General features: G+C 43.6%; 1 pseudogene; it reads right to left on the bottom strand.

The window, feature by feature from the left end:
• Positions 1-613: 613 nt before the first annotated feature.
• LOC115956481 lies at positions 614-19,236 on the bottom strand (annotated as a pseudogene).
• Between the last annotated feature and the right edge of the window lie 1,028 nt (positions 19,237-20,264).

Raw genomic sequence — 20,264 nt, 5'->3', positions numbered from 1 at the left:
TTAATGCCCTTCTTGGTAACGCCTCCTGCTTAATATCGGGGTCTTAATGTGCTTTCAACGGTCTGCATAACTGTTGTTGTAACTGTTCGAGGTGTTATTGGTGGTATTGAATGGGCCTGATGCCTTCGTCAGCGATGGAGGCACTTGTCTCGGTTCGTCCATGAGGATGACTTCGTCTATAACGTTATGTTCGTCTGTAGTTGGTTTCGTCAGACCTATCAAAACGAGTACTAAATTCCAATTTCTATAACTGTGAGACCCCCTAACTAAAGACCTAACCATTTCTACAATACACTAAAATCATAAGTTGTGATTGAAGCAACGTCACCATCGGGCTTCGAATAAGCCTACTACTAATACTACTTTTATTATGCACTAATCTCAACAAACCATATCAGTAGTCTTGGAAAAAGACTGGAAAAATGTTATCACAAAACTCATTAATTTGATCTTTCAATAGTAAAGCAAATCCAAAGAGAACATTACACATAAATCAGCAAAGCTCTCCTTGTTCATTACGCAAACCACTCAAGAAACAAACTCAGTATTACTATGTTACATAAAACTGCTCAATTTATTTTGTGTTTTTCAATCTCATTAATGTGGCTAAGATTTACTGAGGGTTGGGTGGGCCGGTATTGGCAGCAGAGACCCTTGAGCCAAATTCAAGCAGCTCTTTGCTGGTGTCATCCTTGTGAACAACCACCTCAATGAAGCATAGGTTGTCATTCTTATCCCCTGTTGCTGTTCCAATTGCTTCAATCAGCTCCTCCTCACAACCGACCTGAAAACAATGAATGTACAAAAGAATCGTATTATCAGTGTTTGTAAGCATTGGTATTGAATCTATTGATGCACTAGAGCGTATGCACCATGTTAAACAACTCGCCTTGGTGGTCCAGCACTTGCCCTCGCCATTGTGGAGTGCATCAACCAACCCAGTGTAGTTCCAGTTCTTAATCACGTTGTAAGGCCCGCCATGGATTGCAGCTTCACTGGTGTATCCACCATTGTTTATCAGGAAGATGATGGCTCTTTGCCCATATCTAATCATTGTTGACACATCTTGTGCAGTGACCTGTGAGGCAATAAAAAACACATCAAGATTTTACAAATCAATGTGCTGGGTGAAATCTTGGCAGTTCTAGTATGTTGGAAAGAATTAATATATAGATTTAGGTAAGATACAGTAACCCATGTATGACATTTGAAACATTGACATACAATGCCATTCTGGAATTTTGCAAGAATTTTTCATGACAATATTGATTCTAGATTTTCATTTGTTAAGTGATAAATGTCATAATAAGTAAAAAAAGAACCAATTAACAATTTGGATGTGGTCCACAAGGTTCTTACTTGCCTACATTGTAAGTAGAAAAAAAATTGCTACAGGCAAATAGGAACAAGGCAAACCTGGATGCTCCCATCACCAATGCAAGCAATCACTCACTTCTCAGGCACAGCCAGTGCATAGCCCAGAGTCGCACCAACTGACCAACCAATTGATCCATATTGCATTTGGAACTCATATCTGCAAGCCAATCAAAACTTTGAATTAATACTAAAAGCTCTAACTTAGAAACAAACATCAAATACTATATGCTCTCCACCACTTACCCGCAGCCCTGTGGCAATTTCAGCTTCTGGCAGTTAAACCATGAGTCCCCTGTCTCAGCAATCACAGCAGTCGCACTAGACAGCAAGTTCTGTATATGCTGAAACAGAACATTAACCCTCAAAGGTTCTTTTGGTGCAGACTTCAAAGGAGGCCCCTCAGGAACAAAGATCCTATGATAGTTCTCATAAGCAGTTGTATTACACTTGAGCCGCTTGCCAAGTGCTCTGAGGAAATCCTTCATCAAAATACACCCAAATGCAGGTCCATTCCCGATCACAACACGGTTAGGTTGCACAATGATTGCCTTCTCTTTCTTGAGAAGCAATGAATACCCAACAGTGGTAAAGTCATTGAATATAGGTCCAGCAAACAAATAAGCATCTGCAGACTCCACAATCTCTGCGCAAAATGGAGTGCTGACAGCACCCCAATAAGTCCCAATGAAATGTTGGTGGTGCTCAGGCACAAGCCCTTTCGCTGATGGCATCACAGCAAGGGGATAACCACAAGCATCAGCTAGTTCAACAAATGCATCGGTTGCATTTGCAACTCTCAGTTTAGGACCCCCCACCAAAACTGGTTTTACAGCCTTGTCCAAAAACTCCGCTGCTGCCTCCAATGCAGCCTCTAATCCCATCTGATTACTCAATCTTTATCCTCCCCAAAACACAAAAAACCCAATAAGTAAATCTCATAATAGTACAACCAGAATTACAGGCTCTACAAAAAATGGTTTTGAAAACATGATTTTTAAAAACGCAATCATTTGGTAAAATCTATACAATGTACTGTTGCTTTAAAAACTGCAATACTAAAACAAAGTTGAAAATGCATAATTTGCAATTTGAAGATGCATTTCTTCTAACTTCGATTTTAAGAACAAAAAAATATGCCAGTTTTTTTGTGTTTTCATTTAAGAACACTCTTTTTCACCGCGAAATAGTAATGTTAAGTAGAATCTCCTATTTGGTAACATGGTTTCAACAGTACCTTTTCAAAATATAGTTTTTTAATATTCACTTTTTCCTACACAAGGAAAATAAAATCTCCTTAAATAATAAAAAATAAAAAGTCCAAAATTTTACCTGGGACTTAACGAAAATGGAACTAGTTCACGACTAAACGTTGGATGAGGAATCCCAGCCAAGTTACAGCTTATACTAACATAAACAGGCTTGCTTTCCTTCAATGAAGTCGAAATCGCAGTGTCAATCAACTCATGTGCATCTTCCAAATTATTCACCACAGCCTACAACAACAAAATTAAGCAAAAAAATCACAGCTGTTGGAGCATTTTAATATAGTTAATTAAAATAAATTTATAGGACAATATAAATGTAAAAATATGGGAGTTAATATAGAAGATAAGGAGTTAGTGGAATGTTTAATTCCACATTGAAAAGGAGAGACTCTTTCATTCTTTTTAGTTGTGGCAATTAATGGATTAATATGTATAGATACGTGCCCAAGAGAAAAGTGAAGGGAGGAGGCCGATCATTTCTATGATTAATTTATGGTGATCTCATTAATTTTTTTTTTTAAAATTTAGACTAATTTAATAAAGAGTAATGCATTTCATAATCATATTTTCATTTATTATAGAAATAAAAAATTGTAATATATATAATTTATTTCATACCAAAATGAAAACAATACAATTTTTTTTATAGGAATTCAAAAGGCAAGTTAGTAAAAATATTCACTTTTTAATAAAATTTATTTATAATATTTTGTGTATCATTAAAAGGTATATAAAATTTGGAAATTATTATTTTAGTATTAAACAAACTTTCTCAACCCCTTTTTTTACCCTTCAATCCAAAACATTGGAAAAAGTATCTAAAAAATTAATAAAACTTAACAATGATTAACTGGACCAATTAGAAAATATATTTGTTGCTAATAATCTGTTGAGGTTATTATCTTTGTAGAAATTACAAATTCATCCACCAACAAAGATTATCAAATAAAAAATTATTAGCAAAGTTGTAGAATTAAGTTTCTATATATGCATCATTGTAAAATAATAATAATAATAATAATGAAAACACAATTGCAAAAGTTAAAATATTTTTTTCATCTAATTATTTTCTTATGACTAACCTTTTTGTTTTGAACAAGTGGTATTATAATGTACTTCTAATACAACGATTAAGAGTACTTTTTCTATAAAAACTACAAATTTTTCCACCCAAAAGTATTAAAAAATAAACAAAATTTAGTAAAGTCTCATAGTTTAACATTTAAATGGATCACTAAAAAAAAAAAAAAATCAAATTCTAACTTGCAAAAAACCTAATTATTAACCCAAATCAAATCAAAAACCAATGGGATAAAGAAAAAGAACTTGTGATCAAGAATTAGAATACCAAAATACCTAATGTGGGGCCCGGCCCAGAAATAATGGGCTATTCCAAATTCAGGCCCGTCCGAGGAGCGTCCTGCCCGAAGAGAAACCACGTATGAAGCATTACTCAATCTCGATAAACGCAAGGAATCCTGTTCGAGGAGTAAATCCTCCTCGGACATCACGAAGCCCAGACGAGGAACTCTCCCCAGCCACTTCAGTTCATCCTCCCAACATATAAAATGAATAAAATCCAAAATATCCCATGGAGAGCTACCACCACATTAATTGCGCCCCAACCACCCTCTTGGCCGCATTAATGAGGAAATGACCCCTGAACAGTACTGCCTTGGCCTCTGCAACTCACATGGGGAGAGATGAAGGCGTCTGATGAGATAGCTACTCAAGTAGGTGCTTAGATAGTCAACAAGTGTAGGGTTGAGATAAGAGAAGGGAACTATATAATGTAGTGGAGTCCCTTAGAGAGGGGGACGAAAAATTCTGTATGAGGAACTAAAGAAATAAACTTATATGTGAGAGATCCATTCTGGTGTTTTTATTTTCTGCAACAATGCTGCCCATGTATCAGACCGAATAGACTCACTGAGACCAAGTTCTTTGACCCATCCTCTACAAATATTCATTGTGGGTTGCGCTTTGGGCCAGGACCTGATCAATCGAATTTGGGCCAGGAAAATCGTGCAACTACAATTGGCGCCGTCTGTGGGAAGAACTAGAGCATCAATTAGCACAACGGTCAAGCATGACAGAACTAGGTCCGCACCAGGAGAATCCTCACGAGGCTGACTCCCAACAGACACAACCCGCCGAGTCCCAGAGGCAAAATAACCCCGTCAACCCAGGCCACGGGGGAAATCGCGAGGGAAGTGTGCATATTATCCGGACAAGCCAGAGTCACACTCAGATAGGTAGTCACGTGTCCCAGAAGCGAAATAGTCACCAGGCCATGCAGAGAGAGATAGATGATCTGAAAAGGAAGCTACGACGAGCACAGCGAAGGCGATCTCCTTCAGACTCAGACAAGTCCTCTAATGCGGAGGATGTGAGTTACCGACGGAGGTCAAGGACCCCCCCAAGTGAAACCTTTACCTACGAAAAGGAACCACGCCCTGTGCGGAAGTATGAGAGCACATCTAGTAAGGGTTCGGGAAACGACGCCATGAAGAAGGCGTTGGATCAGGTTTCAAGGTCCCCCTTCACGTATAGAATTGAAGGGGCTGAGCTGCTTCGACGGTTCAACCAACCAGCATTCGCCATCTATAGCGGTCGATCAGACCCGGTAGGGCATGTGAGTCAATTTAACCAAAAGATGGCGATCTACTCGCAAAATGAGGCCCTTATGTGCAAAATCTTCCCGTCCAGCTTGGGATCAATGGCGATGAGGTGGTTCAACGGCCTGAAGACAAATTCCATAAGCTCTTACAAGCAGCTCACTCGGGATTTCTGCTCTCGCTTTATCACCAACACCAGAGTCCCCAGGCCCCTCGGTTCGCTATTGTCCTTGTCCATGCACGAGGGAGAGACTCTGAAAGCATACTCCGATAGATACTGGGAAGTATATAATGACCTGGATGATAACCACGATGCTGTCGCTATCAGCACATTCAAGAGCGGCCTCCCCACCGACCATGGCTTAAGGAAGTCCCTCACTGGTAAACCAGTTGCCAACGTTGATCAGTTGAGGGATAGGATAGACAAGTACAGAAGAGTGGAGGAAGATCAGCTGCAAGGGAGGGGGAAGGAGAAGGTTATCCACCCCAAAGCAAATGATTTCAGGTCGGAACGGCACAATCATGGTCAGCCGAGGAGAGATTTTTCGCGACAGGCTGGGCAGAGTAGCCCGCAAACAGTGAATGCCATATTCAGAGAGCCCGTACAACAGGTACTGGAGAAAGTAAGAGATGAACCCTATTTCAGGTGGCCGGGAAAGATGGCTGGAGAACCTTCCAAACGTAACCAGAACCTGTACTGCCACTATCATCAAGACCATGGGCACACTACCGAGGACTGCAGGAATCTGTGGAATCATCTGGATCAGTTGGTCCGAGAAGGAAAGTTACGTCACCTGCTGCACCTATCGAGCGGCCACACCGGCCAAGCAACACAAGAACCTCGAAAGGACGTGACCTTAAGACCACCCACCGGGACGATACATGTCATCTTCGCTGCACCAGGAAGAACGGGACCACCCATCCCCAGGGTGTTAGCTGTTGATCGGCTCCCCTCCGGGAGCAGGCAGAGGGAACACAAAAGGTCAAAAAAGGGAAGCTCTTTGATACTGGGGTTCTCGGATGAGGATAAGAGAGGAACTATTCAACCTCACGATGATGCCTTGGTGGTCACTCTGAGGATTGGGGGTTTTGACGTGAAAAGGGTGTTGGTGGATTCGGGAAGTGCAGTAGAGATAATGTACCCTGATCTATACAAGGGGCTGAACCTGAAGCCAGAAGATTTGGCAGCTTACGACTCCCCCCTTCTTAGCTTCGAGGGAAGAATGGTTACGCCAAAGGGACAAATCCGACTACCCGTACAGACTGGGGCGGAGGTGGTGGAAGTGAATTTTATCGTCGTCGACTCTTACTCACCCTACACCGCGATAGTCGTCAGGCCATGGATCCACGCCCTGGAAGCCGTAACCTCCACACTTCATCAGAAGGTGAAATACCCATCCAAAGGACAAGTGGAAGAGATCCGAGGAGATCAGTCCGTATCCAGGCAGTGTATGGTGGCCGCCGTCTTACAACGGCCCCATGCCGAGTCCTCGGCCCCTGAAAGTTTATAGCAATCAGCCGCCTCGGCAGAGCAAGACGACGACCTGGCCGAGGAGATAGGGTGTGAAAGTTTAGAAAAAATCGCTGTCAACGACGACCCGGAGAAGTTCTTTTTGGTCGGCTCGGAATTGCCCTCTCAAGAAAAGGAGGAACTGGTCGGATTTCTTAGAGAAAATGTCGACGTGTTCGCATGGGAAGCCTACGACGCCCCGGGCGTCGATCCTAGCCTTATTTGTCACCACCTGAACGTCAACCCCTCTTCCGCTCCGAAGAAGCAGCCACCCCGACGCCCTTCAAAGGAACATGCTAGTGCCGTAAAAGACGAAGTGGCAAAGCTAAAAAAAGCGGGGGCTATCAAAGAGGTCTTTTACCCAGAGTGGCTGGCAAACACTGTGGTGGTAAAGAAGAAGACAGGGAAATGGAGGGTCTGCATAGACTTCACGGACCTAAACAAGGCATGCCCAAAGGACCCATTCCCCCTACCCCGAATTGATCGATTGGTGGATGCAACCGTGGGGCACCCCCGAATGAGCTTCCTGGACGCCTTCCAAGGCTATCATCAGATACCCCTTGCGCTAGAGGACCAAGAGAAAACGGCTTTCATGACGCCCATCGGAAACTATCATTACAAGGTGATGCCGTTTGGGCTAAAGAATGCAGGCTCAACCTACCAAAGAATGATGACTCGGATGTTTGAACCACAACTGGGCAAAATCATTGAGGTTTATATAGATGATATGGTCGTCAAGAGTAAAAGGGCTTCCGAGCACGTGAAGGACCTCGGAACAATCTTCACCATATTAAGGGAGCACCGGTTGCGGCTGAATGCCTCCAAATGTTCATTCGGGGTCGGGTCTGGGAAATTCCTAGGGTATATGGTCACCCACAGGGGAATAGAAGTAAGTCCCGATCAAATCAAAGCCATTAACAGCCTACAGGCTCCTCGGAATCCGAAGGAAGTACAGAAGCTCACTGGTATGATTGCGGCATTGAACCGGTTCATATCGAGATCGGCGGATCGATGTCGGCCTTTCTACCTCCTGATAAACAAGTGGAAAGAGTTTGCATGGTCGGAGGATTGCGTTCAGGCTTTCCAGCAACTTAAAGACTACCTGTCCCGACCACCCATCATGTCCAGCCCTGAGGCGGATGAGGTGCTGTTTGCCTACATCGCCGTAGCTCCCCACGCTGTAAGCCTGGTACTGATACGGGATGATAATGGGGTGCAGGGACCGGTGTACTATGTGAGCAAATCACTACATGAGGCCGAGGTGCGATACCTACCTTTAGAAAAGGCAATTCTGGCAATAGTGCATGCAACCCGAAAACTTCCTCATTACTTTCAGGCGCACACGGTCATCGTTCTGACTCAGCTTCCCCTCCGAGCAGTGCTTCGAAGCGCTGACTATACAGGAAGGATCGCCATGTGGAGTGCGCTCTTGGGAGCCTTTGATATAAAATATATGCCCAGATCCTCCATCAAAGGGCAGGTCCTCGCAGACTTGGTAGCGGAGTTTGCTGAGCCCTCCATAGAAACAATAACCGAGAAGAGGGACATGGATGGGAAGTCGGTTGGTGCGATTTCAACAGGGAGGAACACGCATTGGAAGGTCTACGTAGACGGCGCAGCCAACCAGAGAGGGTCAGGAGTTGGGATAGTTTTAATATCCCCGGACGGTGCTACCATTGAAAAATCATTAAGGCTCAGATTCTCGGCTACGAACAATGAAGCCGAATACGAAGCCTTACTTCAAGGGATGACGATGGTTCAGAGGTTGGGCGGAAGAATAATAGAAGCGTTCTCGGACTCCAGACTGGTAGTCGGACAGGTGATGGGTGAGCTGGAAGCCCGAGATACTAGGATGCAAGAGTATCTGGGACAAGTCAAGCGGCTGCAGACGAATTTTGAGTCCTTCAATCTGACACACATTTCCAGGAGTGGCAACACCCATGCGGACTCGCTGGCCACTCTCGCCACGTCCTCGGCACATAATCTGCCGCGAGTGATCCTGGTTGAAGATCTAGCCCAGGCAAGTCCCATCAGTAGAGGCCCTGCCAGAGTCCACCAGATCAGAAAGAGTCACAGCTGGATGGATCCCATAAAGAACTTCCTGCAAAACGACGTCTTGCCGGAAGAAAAGTTGGAAGCCGAGAAGATACGAAGGAATGCTCCTAGGTTTTGGCTGTCAGAGGACCACAAACTATATCGGCGCTCCTATTCTGGACCGTACCTACTCTGCGTACATCCAGAAGAATCCGAATCTCTGCTTGAGGAGTTACATGAGGGGATTTGTGGAAGTCATACCGGAGGGAGATCGCTGGCGCACAGGGCACTTACCTAGGGGTACTGGTGGCCAAACATGCAGAAAGAGGCCCAAGAATACGCTAAGAAATGCGATCAGTGCCAAAGATTCGCCCCGAATATCCACCAACCCGGAGGAGTTCTCAACCCCCTCTCGAGTCCATGGCCGTTCGCACAATGGGGCCTTGATCTAGTTGGACCCTTCCCCAAGGCCGCAGGGAACAAGCGATACATAATAGTCGGAACGGACTACTTCACTAAATGGGTGGAGGCTGAACCATTGGCCAACATTAGGGACGTGGACGCCCAAAAATTCATCTGGAAGAACATCATCACCCGCTTCGGGACCCCGCGTACACTCATTTCCGACAATGGACTGCAGTTCGACAGTAAAAACTTTAGGGAGTATTGCCGCGAGTTTGGAATCATCAACCGATATTCCACCCCCGCCTACCCTCAGGGAAATGGACAGGTCGAAGCCGTGAACAAGGTCATAGTGAACGGACTGAAGAAGAGGTTGGACGAGGCAAAGGGGAGATGGGTAGAAGAACTCCCCCATGTCTTATGGACTTATCGGACGACGCCGCGACGATCGACCGGTGAAACCCCCTTCTCGATGACTTACGGGGTTGAGGCCGTGCTCCCGATTGAGAACAACTTTCCCACACTGAGGTCTAGATTGTTTACCCCAAGCGATAACGACGAGTTATTGGAACGGAGTCTGGACCTAGCCGAAGAAAGAAGGGAAAAAGCGATGATTCACGTGGCCTATTATCACCAGAAGCTGAGACAAGGGTATGATGCTAACGTCAAACCACGGCCTCTGGGGCCAGGTGATCTCGTAATGAGGAAGATTCTTGGCAGCGCAAAGAACCCCTCTTGGGGCAAGTTGGGGCCCAATTGGGAGGGACCATACCGTGTCACATCCGTGGCCGGAATAGGCGCCTACTACCTAGAAGATTTAGATGAAAAAGCTGTACCTCGACCATGGAATGTAAATAACCTCAGAAGATATTATTATTAATGAGAATGGCTTAGCACACGTTTTCTTTCATGATTATTCGCTGCTTGCTGGGCTACTGACAACTATTCCTAGTTTTAAACAGAATCCAAGTCCTGCATGGCTCCTCGGACCACAGACTTGGGGGAAATTATTACTCACATAAGTTTTAAACAGAACCCAAGTCCTGCATGACTCTTCGGACCACAGACTTGGGGGAAATTATTACTCACATAAGTTTTAAACAGAACCTAGTCCTGCATGGCTCCACGGACCACAGACTAAGGAGAAATTAATACTTAAGGCAACTATTCGTAGTTTTAAACAGAACCCAAGTCCTGCATGGCTCCTCGGACCACAGACTTGGGGGAAATTATTACTCACATAAGTTTTAAACAGAACCTAGTCCTGCATGGCTCCACGGACCACAGACTAAGGGGAAATTAATACTTAAGGCAACTATTCGTAGTTTTAAACAGAACCCAAGTCCTGCATGGCTCCTCGGACCACAGACTTGGGGGAAATTATTACTCACATAAGTTTTAAACAGAACCTAGTCCTGCATGGCTCCACGGACCACAGACTAAGGGGAAATTAATACTTAAGGCAACTATTCGTAGTTTTAAACAGAACCCAAGTCCTGCATGGCTCCTCGGACCACAGACTTGGGGGAAATTATTGCTCACATAAGTTTTAAACAGAACCTAGTCCTGCATGGCTCCACGGACCACAGGCTAAGGGGAAATTAATACTTAAGGCAACTATTCGTAGTTTTAAACAGAACCCAAGTCCTGCATGGCTCTTCGGACCACAGACTTGGGGGAAATTATTACTCACATAAGTTTTAAACAGAACCTAGTCCTGCATGGCTCCACGGACCACAGGCTAAGGGGAAATTAATACTTAAGGCGACTATTCGTAGTTTTAAACAGAACCCAAGTCCTGCATGGCTCCTCGGACCACAGACTTAGGGGAAATTATTACTCACATAAGTTTTAAACAGAACCTAGTCCTGCATGGCTCCACGGACCACAGGCTAAGGGGAAATTAATACTTAAGGCAACTATTCGTAGTTTTAAACAGAACCCAAGTCCTGCATGGCTCCTCGGACCACAGACTTGGGGAAATTATTACTCACATAAGTTTTAAACAGAACCTAGTCCTGCATGGCTCCACGGACCACAGACTAAGGGGTAATTAATACTTGAGACAACTATTCGTAGTTTTAAACAGAACCCAAGTCCTGCATGGCTCCTCGGACCACAGACTTGGGGGAAATTATTACTCACATAAGTTTTAAACAGAACCTAGTCCTGCATGGCTCCACGGACCACAGACTAAGGGGAAATTAATACTTAAGACAACTATTCATAGCTTTAAACAGAACCTAAGTCCTGCATGGCTCCTCGGGCCACAGACTTGGGGGAAATTATTGCTTATGGTAGATTGGGAGATCATTACTTAAAGGAAACCATTTTAATACGTGCGCGCAGTCTGGCACCATCGCAACCCTCAGATGCGCAGCCCAAAAACCCATTTTTATCTTGACCGTTTATCTGTATCTACATAGTTGCAAATGTTCAAAGAAGAGCGCTACTGACGTGCATCCATAGTAAGCAAAACGAACATTTTATATTAATATTCCGAGTACATTAGAAGGAGAAGTCCTTACAAAAAAGCGGGAAAATTGGACGACTCTCGGTCAAAAAAGGAAAGTGTACAAAGATCAAAAGCCTAGAAGGCTAAGCCTCAACAGGAGGATCTCGTTTCTGCTCGGGCTGAGGAGGCGAAACCTCGATGGTAGAGTCTACGACGGGATCATTCGCCATATCGGGCACAAGTACAGCATCAGGCGTCGCCAGATCCTGCTCAGAGGCAGCTTGGACACCATCAGGATGCGCTCGGATCTCTTTAGGATAGAAAATGCTCTCGGGCAGTCTCAGCGCCGAGTCAGCAGGAACTCCTGCAGCGTCGAGAGCACGAGACCATGAGATATCGCAATACTCCCGGCATACCTCGGGGATCTCTTCGGATAGCCTGGCCTCCGTCTCTTCGACCCCGAGCTGGCGTGCGGCACTCTTCTCAGACTCTGTGGCCTCTCGGATCAGTTGGGCCTCCTCTTTGGCCCGTCGCAGCTCATCCTCGACCCTTTGCAGAGCGGTCTTGAGATCCTGCACTGCCTGTTTCTCGGTGGCAAGGTTAATCTGGGTCGAGAACAGTTCCTTGCACTGGTCCTCCGCCTGGACCTCAGCACTCTTCAAACCAGCCTCTGCAGACTTGCGCCGGTTCTCCGACTCCTTGAACTTGTCCATGAGTTCAGTGTAATCGTGCTGGAGGGACCCCAAGGTTTTCTCCACCTCCGCTCGCGCCTGGTTCTCGACCTCAGCCCGACTACTGTTACTACGGCAAAATTCCTCAGCCACGAATACCTGCTGGGTAATCTACAAACGAAACAAGATTGCTGTAATCTAAGGTCAAATAAATTAATGAAACAGTAAAAGGATTACTTACCATCGCGAGATCCCTTTTAAGGGATAGGAAGATCTCGGGCTGAGAGAACCGCCTATAAGCCTCCATATCCCGAGGAAGGAGTAGGGGCTGCTCTAAGGCCTCGGCCATGTAGCCCGCCCGGCCCCGATTGTACTCTCGGATCGAAGCATTGTAGGGAATGGCCACCCCATCCAGCTCTAATCTGGGGCCCCATACACGCGGGATAGCACGTACATCCGCAAGAGTCTCCTCGTCCCGACTCTCCGAGGAGTTGCCCCTTCTGCTCCTTGGCGCGCGAGTAGTTTTTTGCTGCTTGGTCGGCTGGGCAACCACCTCGCCCTCCTCAAGAGTGTCGGCCGGCCTTTTCTTCTTCAAGTCTGGATTGACCTTAAGGCCAAGGTCTGAGGTGTCCGTAGGAGCCACAGGAGGGAGGGTCTTGCCCTATGGTGGAGTTGGCGCCTTCGAGGACTGTCCTTTCGACAACCGGCCTTTCCCTCGGGAGGCCATCAGCTCTTTTAGAGTTTTTCCTTTTTCTGCCATGGTCTCTATCTCCTCGTTCGAAGTATCGTCCGAGCAAATAACGATAGAAGGAACACCAACTGCAGAATGTCGGTCCCGCTCTCCTTCGGGATCAGAAAATTCCACCAGGGGGGTCTGTTGAACTTCCTCCTCAAAATAAAACTCGTCTATCTCTGCCTCAAGGGAAAGACGAGATGATTCAGCTTCCTCTTTGGCCTGAGTAGCAGCACCAGGCTCGTTTGGCGGAGGTAACTGCTCTGCTAAGTAGGGATTCCTAACACCGGGCAGCACAACTGGTGGCAGATCGTGTTCAGCTAGGAACTCGTCCCTGGACACGTCGATCCTAGCCAACCTCGGACTGCCCGCCCTTATAGCGTGACCGATAGCCTGGAAAGAGCTGCTCAGAGGTTGATAGCCCAGAACCAGATGGGCCGCACGCAACTGTCCGTCCTCGGAAACGTAAATCTCCGATCTAAGAAAGTAGTTCAACGCTGGCACGTTCACAAAGTTTAGCCGAGGAGCGACGTGAACTTTATCTGCAAGCAATCAAGGAAAGCGGGGTTAGTTCATAGAGTTTCCTGATTACAAAGAAAGCAAGAAAAATAAACCCTCAATACTAAATCCTTTCCCAAAAAATGATCGATCCTAAAAACGCCGCACCTGGGTTTCCTGCCCGAGTTGGACAATGAATACCGTCGAACCACTCCCCAGAGGCAATCAGGAAGTCATTCTTCACGGTCTTATTGGATATTGGGAGACAAGAGAACAACCTAACATCCTCGTTCCGGGATTTAAGATAATACCCCTCATCCCCGAGGCGGTGACATTCGTACAAATAGGCCACATCATGCCAAGTAAGGCCTAGATTCATCCGCTCGTCTAAGACATCTACACAGCCTAGTATCTTGAACATATTCGGGGCACATTGATACGGCGTCAACCTATGGTTGAACAAGTATTCTCTTGTGATCTTACGCATGGGAAGTGTCATCCCTCCCTCTATGAAAGCAATCATGGGGATAACGACTTCTCCCTCACGCCTATCTGTCAATATTCCTTCAAGAGGACAGTACCGTAGCCCAACCCCTGGGGGAATGTGATATTTAGCCCTAAAGGCCTCCATAGTGGCTGGAGTGTTTACTAACTTCTCAAATCTACCCATCTGGACTTACCCGGGGAACAAAAGTAAAGACTCAGAAAAAAAAAGTAGAGTCCGAGGAGGAAATTGAAACAGCAAGATGAACGAAATGTACTGGTACCTTCACAAAACGTTCAATGAGACGCCTGGGAATCTCTCGTGGACGAAACGCTTCACAAAAACGACTACGATGGCGTAACGGACGCAAGTGTTCGTGTATCTCTGGGGTTCGATGGAGTTCTCTGGAAGCCTCTAAGGTTTATGAAATGCAGATAAAAGAAGAAACTGAACCCCTATGACGTCTTATATAGCCAGGAGGAGAGAGAAAAGATCACTCCTACCTGAAAATACAAGAAAAAACGATAGCCGTTCGATCTACGCCACACCGTTGGATGAGGGAACATAACGCCTCCAGAAGTTAATGGCCGCGCCTCGTAAATTGCAGCGCGTCAGAAGTAACGATCCGCACGCGCGCCACACGCTCTCCTTATTTCCACCCTCTCCCAAACGTCAAAACCCCGTTTTTATCCTCGGACAGAGATAGAAACCGGAGTTTTGAGGGGCTATTGTGGGGCCCGGCCCAGAAATAATGGGCTATTCCAAATTCAGGCCCGTCCGAGGAGCGTCCTGTCCGAAGAGAAACCACGTATGAAGCATTACTCAATCCCAATAAACGCCAAGGAAACCTGTCCGAGGAGAAACTCCTCCTCGGACATCACGAAGCTCAGACAAAGAACTCTCCCCAGCCACTTCAGTTCACCCTCTCAACATATAAAATGAATAAAATCCAAAATATCCCATGGAGAGCTACCACCACATTAATTGCGCCCCAACCACCCTTTTGGCCGCATTAATGAGGAAATGACCCCTGAACAGTACCGCCTTGGCCTCTGCAACTCACATGGGGAGAGATGAAGGCGTCTGATGGGACAGCCACTCATGTAGGTGCTTAGATAGTCAACAAGTGTAGGGTTGAGATGAGAGAAGGGAACTATATAATGTAGTAGAGTCCCTTAGAGAAGGGGACGAAAAATTCTGTATGAGAACTGAAGAAATAAACTTATACGTGAGAGATCCATTTTCGTGTCTTTATTTTCTGCAACCATATTGCCCATGCGTCAGACTGAATAGACTCGCTGAGGCCAAGTTCTTTGACCCATCCTCTACAAATATTTATTGTGGGTTGCGCTTTGGGCCAGGGCCTGATCAATCGAATTTGGGCCAGGAAAATCGTGCAACTACAATAGGGAAGCATTTTCTTAATATAAAAGAAAAGAAAAAATGGCAAACCTCAAGAAAAGTGGGCCATAAACATTGGACATATGGAGGAAACAACAACAGCAAAATTGAATCTTCATTCTGTTGTGGGTCCAGACCATGTGAAAGCTAAATTAATAAGCATGGTTGCCAATTTTAAGGAAGAGTCCTATGTCAAGTCACGTTTGGAGTCTGAGAAAAGAAGTGAGGCGGCTGAAAAAGTGACAAAGAATAGCCAAGAGAGAGTAAAGCACTGCCGCCTTTGAGAGCAAAGAAAACAATGATATTTTCTTTAATCATGAAACATACACAAGAGAATTGATTTTTGTATTTTAAAACCGAAACCGAACTGGAATCAGAGAAACCACCCGAAACCCGAAATTTCGGTTGGTCAGTTATTCTTACACCCCTACACATTACAATCCTATATGTCATAGACCAGGGAAAATAAAATTACTATTTGCTTACATGTCTTTACGAGGAATAATTTATGAATAAGTTTACAATCAGTAATTCTCAATGAGGCCACTACATTTAATTAACTTATCCAAAAAAAAAAAAAGATACTACAATAAAATATATTAAAGTAATTCTCCTTATTTTATTCTGCAATATTGTTTCAATTCTTGTTTTCATCATGTTCATATTCAGTCATCACCATCACAAAAGCTTCACAAGGATTACAATTTGCTAAAATCATTGTATTCTGCATCATCAACATGTAATCAATATTCTCATTAAGCATTTGGATACTGAAAATATTGAACACTTTGGCAAGAGATTCAATACCCAGAAGGATCTCTAATGTCAATAGGGTGGCTAATTGGAGGTTGATTGGCCAAATACCGGCCTGCTGGGGAATTATAAATTGAGTGATGAAGTTTATTTTCATCAGTTTGACTTTTTGTTGAGCAGTTGATTCAGAGAAGAGTGAAGGTAAAGGTTACTTAGTGGCAACAATAATTCCTGAGTCCAATAATATATTATGCCAATTCTGTAGTCCATATTTGTCTCAAACATCCACAAAATAATTTATTTCCATTGGAAGAATCATATGTGATAGTCCACGAATGTATTGACCCCTTTGGTAAATTAATCAATTAATTAGCCAAGTAAATTAATTAGATTCAATTACATGCAATAAGCGTGATAACACAAACAAATCACCAACTAAGCTAACTGCAGCGGAAAATAAATTTGACACAAGTGATTTGTTTACGAATGGAAAAAACCATTGAGGCAAAACCCTACAGGGTGAATTTAAGGTCACCACTCTCGAGAATCCACTATTATCAAAACAAGCGGTTACAAGTAAAAGAATTCTAGTACTTAATACCAACCTATAGTTGAACCCTTACCCCAATACCCAATTAGACTTGTAATGTAGCGGCAATCTCTCCTTTCAATGCACGACTCTCAGTACATGATTAACCAATGATGCACGGATTCCAGTACGTGACTAACACACTAACTTGAGGAAGATGTTGGCTACAAAGTTCTTCAATTTATCCAACAATGAAGATCAATAAGCTCCTTGGTTACAAAACCCTTAGGGAAAAAAACGCAGTAGCTTATAAAGAGAATATGATGAATTAGGGCAAATTGTCTCCGGTTACAATATGCATATATTATCACTTTGCATCAAATTGCATCCCTATGACGGCCCTTAAAATAATCCTTATATATGTCTAGAGTTATGAGAAAAGAAACCCTACACAAATACTCATGGATATGCGTGAAATCAAATCTAAAAATTCTAATTTCATGATTCTCGATAGATACAGCTTCTGTCGAGCTTCAACATTAAACCTCGATAGATATGATTCTATCGAGACATCTGTTGAGCTTTAGTAAATAGCACTTCTTCACTTGTTTCTTGGTCAAACTTGCATGACTTCGATACTAAACTTGAACACTTGTTTCTTGAAATACTAAACTCATCCTAGATCTACCCAAATACAAGTAATGTGCATTTTATCAAAAGATTAGCCAAATTCCATAACATATGTCTCTAACAATCTCACATATGTCCCTAACAATCTCACATATGTCCTAACAATATGAACAAGTTTACAAATGGCCAACTTTAATCTGAAAGTCAATAATCTATTAAGACATTGATGATGATTACAGTAGACTCTGAGGACTTCATCAAATTGCACATTCATAAATCATAACTCAGTCATCAATGTTACAGAAATAAAATATTTAATTAAAACCTAGCTGAGTTTGTATTGGTCCTCACCTTCTTGATAATAAAAAATTAAAAAAAAAAGGTTCTAAGAAAAGAGAACACACAAATTATCATCAATTAAAAACAATTTGCAGTAGATAAATTTTTAAATATAAATGGGGAAGCATTTACTTAATATAAAAAGAAAACAAAAAATGGTAAACCTTAAGAAAAGTGGGTCGTAAACATTGTACATATGGAGGACACAATAACAGCAAAATTCAATCTTCATTCCTAATTGTCCTGAAATTTAACAAAAGGGGAAAAAACTATTAGAAACATAAATTGTATCATATGATAAACTGAAACATTCATATAATACTAATTAAGATAGTATACTCAAATGGGTATCAATTAGTCCAACTAGTAAAATCTCTAATGATTGAATAAGAAATCTGGGGTTCAATCCCCACTATCATCAGGAGTGGACGTCATAAGTTAAAACTCTCTCTCAAAAAAAAAAAAAAAAAAAGATAGTATACTCAAGGCATGTTTTATGAACACAAGTATAATGACATCAAGTGAAAGAACTAGGGTTGAGCTAAACCAAACTTTATGGACAAATATGGATTGGATATGTGAAAAAATAGCAAATTCTGAAATTCTAAATCTTTCCTAAGGATCAAAATATGGGTGGCCCCTAGAATTTCCAAAAAGGGGTTCATTTATGTAAAATTATGTATAAGAAAATCAGGACTCTTAGTATAAATAAACCCCATTACAACCCAAAATGCACATTTTGGAACTTAGCATATCAATATTAATTGCTATTTTCTTTCAATCTCATACAGTTTTTTCTATTTAACTATCAAAGAAAACAATGACAAGGCAATCTTATTACAAAAGTTAAGAGAACTTCAAACAGACTTATCTTTATGAACAATTAATGAAATGAACAAATGGTTACCTGAGGTGTTATTAGCTCCCAATGCAGGAGATGAAGAGATGAGCGTTGGTATGGATTGTTAATTAGTGGTGGAATGGTGGATGAAAGAAAGGTTGAATGTTAGTAGTACGTACCAAGATTTGCAAACATATCTAACTCTCACCGCAGACTTGGCTGTGGAAGTTTTGGGATATATCAAAGAAGATGATATAGTTAAATTTTTTTTTTTTTTTTTTGAGTAAAGGTTTTTCAAAAGAACCCTCTGAGAGTATACAAAAGTCAGGATATTATAGACCCACCCCTTTGACATATGGGGTACAAATAACGTAAAATAATAAAAGGAAAACAGTACAACAATAGGACGTATAATAGTAAAGGGGGACAAAAACAACAAGAGCTGGTCACGGAGCTTCCCTGGTAGCTTGTCATGGTTCAGCCAAGTCTCTGTTCCAACGCTGATAGTCCCGTAATAGAGTTGACGCACCCTGAAGTATGTCCTTTGGCTGGGATTGTTTTTCCTCAAAACAGAACCTGTTTCTGGCATTCCAAATGGCCCATGCCACCGTCGCCCAGTTCTCCATTTCCTTCCCTGTGAACTTTTCCTCCAACTACCGAACTAGACGATAGAAACTCTGTACTTCTATTCCACATTTCTGCAATCTTCCTTGCGCAACCGCCCACACGTTTCTGGCCATAGGGCACTCCCAGAGTGCATGGCCAACCGTTTCATCGATCTGTCCACAAATTGAGCATAGTGGGTCAATAGGTATTTTCCTGCGGTAGAGGTTGGCTCTGGTTGGGAGGATATCAGTGCACGCTCTCCACACAAAATTCCGGACCTTTGGTGGTACATTCACCCTCCAAATCCTGTTCCAAAACCTCTTCTCCTCGCCCACCGTCGAATGTTCAACTCCTACCTCTCGGTGCAAACGCAAGGCCACCTGATAGGCTGTCTTAACCATAAATTCTAGGGCTTTGTTTTCTTTCCAGTAGAGTTTGTCTCTTGTCCGTGTGTTACTGAGTTGAAGACGCAGAATATCATTTTATGTAGCTTGCATGAAAGTGGTCTGTATCAGGGGACGATTCCATTGCATGGAGTCATGGTGGATGAGGTCCCCCACTTTCAAGGTAGGGTCAGCACCTGGCTTGAAAAGAGGGGGGTGTGGCAGCCACTTATTGATGGTAATCTTTATGCTCTGCCCATCTCCAATCTTCCACATTGACCCCACCCGAAGAACATCCCCTGCACCAAGCAAACTACGCCACACAAAAGAGGGATTGTGGCCTAATTTTGCATCCATAAAAGAGCACCGAGGAAAATACCTGGCTTTGTAGACCTGATAGAAGAGGGAGTGGGATCCGGTAACCAAGCGCCATGCTTGTTTAGCTAGCATAGCAAGATTGAAGGCATGAATGTCCCTAAATCCCATTCCACCTCTATTTTTTGGCGTGCATAGTCTCTTCCAATTAATCCAATGGATCTTTTTTTCATTCCGTGTTTGCCTCCACCAATATTTAGCCAAGATTGAGTTGATGTAATCACATACACATCTTGGGATTTGGAAGATGCTCATAGAGTAGGTGGGGATTGCTTGAGCCATGGCCTTGATCAAAGTCTCCCTCCCCGCCTTTGATATAGTCTTTTCCTTCCACCCCATCACCTTTTTTGTTATCCTCTC

Source organism: Quercus lobata, chromosome 8 (genome assembly GCF_001633185.2).
Source record: "Quercus lobata isolate SW786 chromosome 8, ValleyOak3.0 Primary Assembly, whole genome shotgun sequence".
In the NCBI taxonomy this organism is placed as follows: Eukaryota; Viridiplantae; Streptophyta; class Magnoliopsida; order Fagales; family Fagaceae; genus Quercus; species Quercus lobata.
The sequence above is the reverse complement of the archived record's forward strand: the minus strand, read 5'-3'. Positions and strand labels throughout refer to the sequence as shown.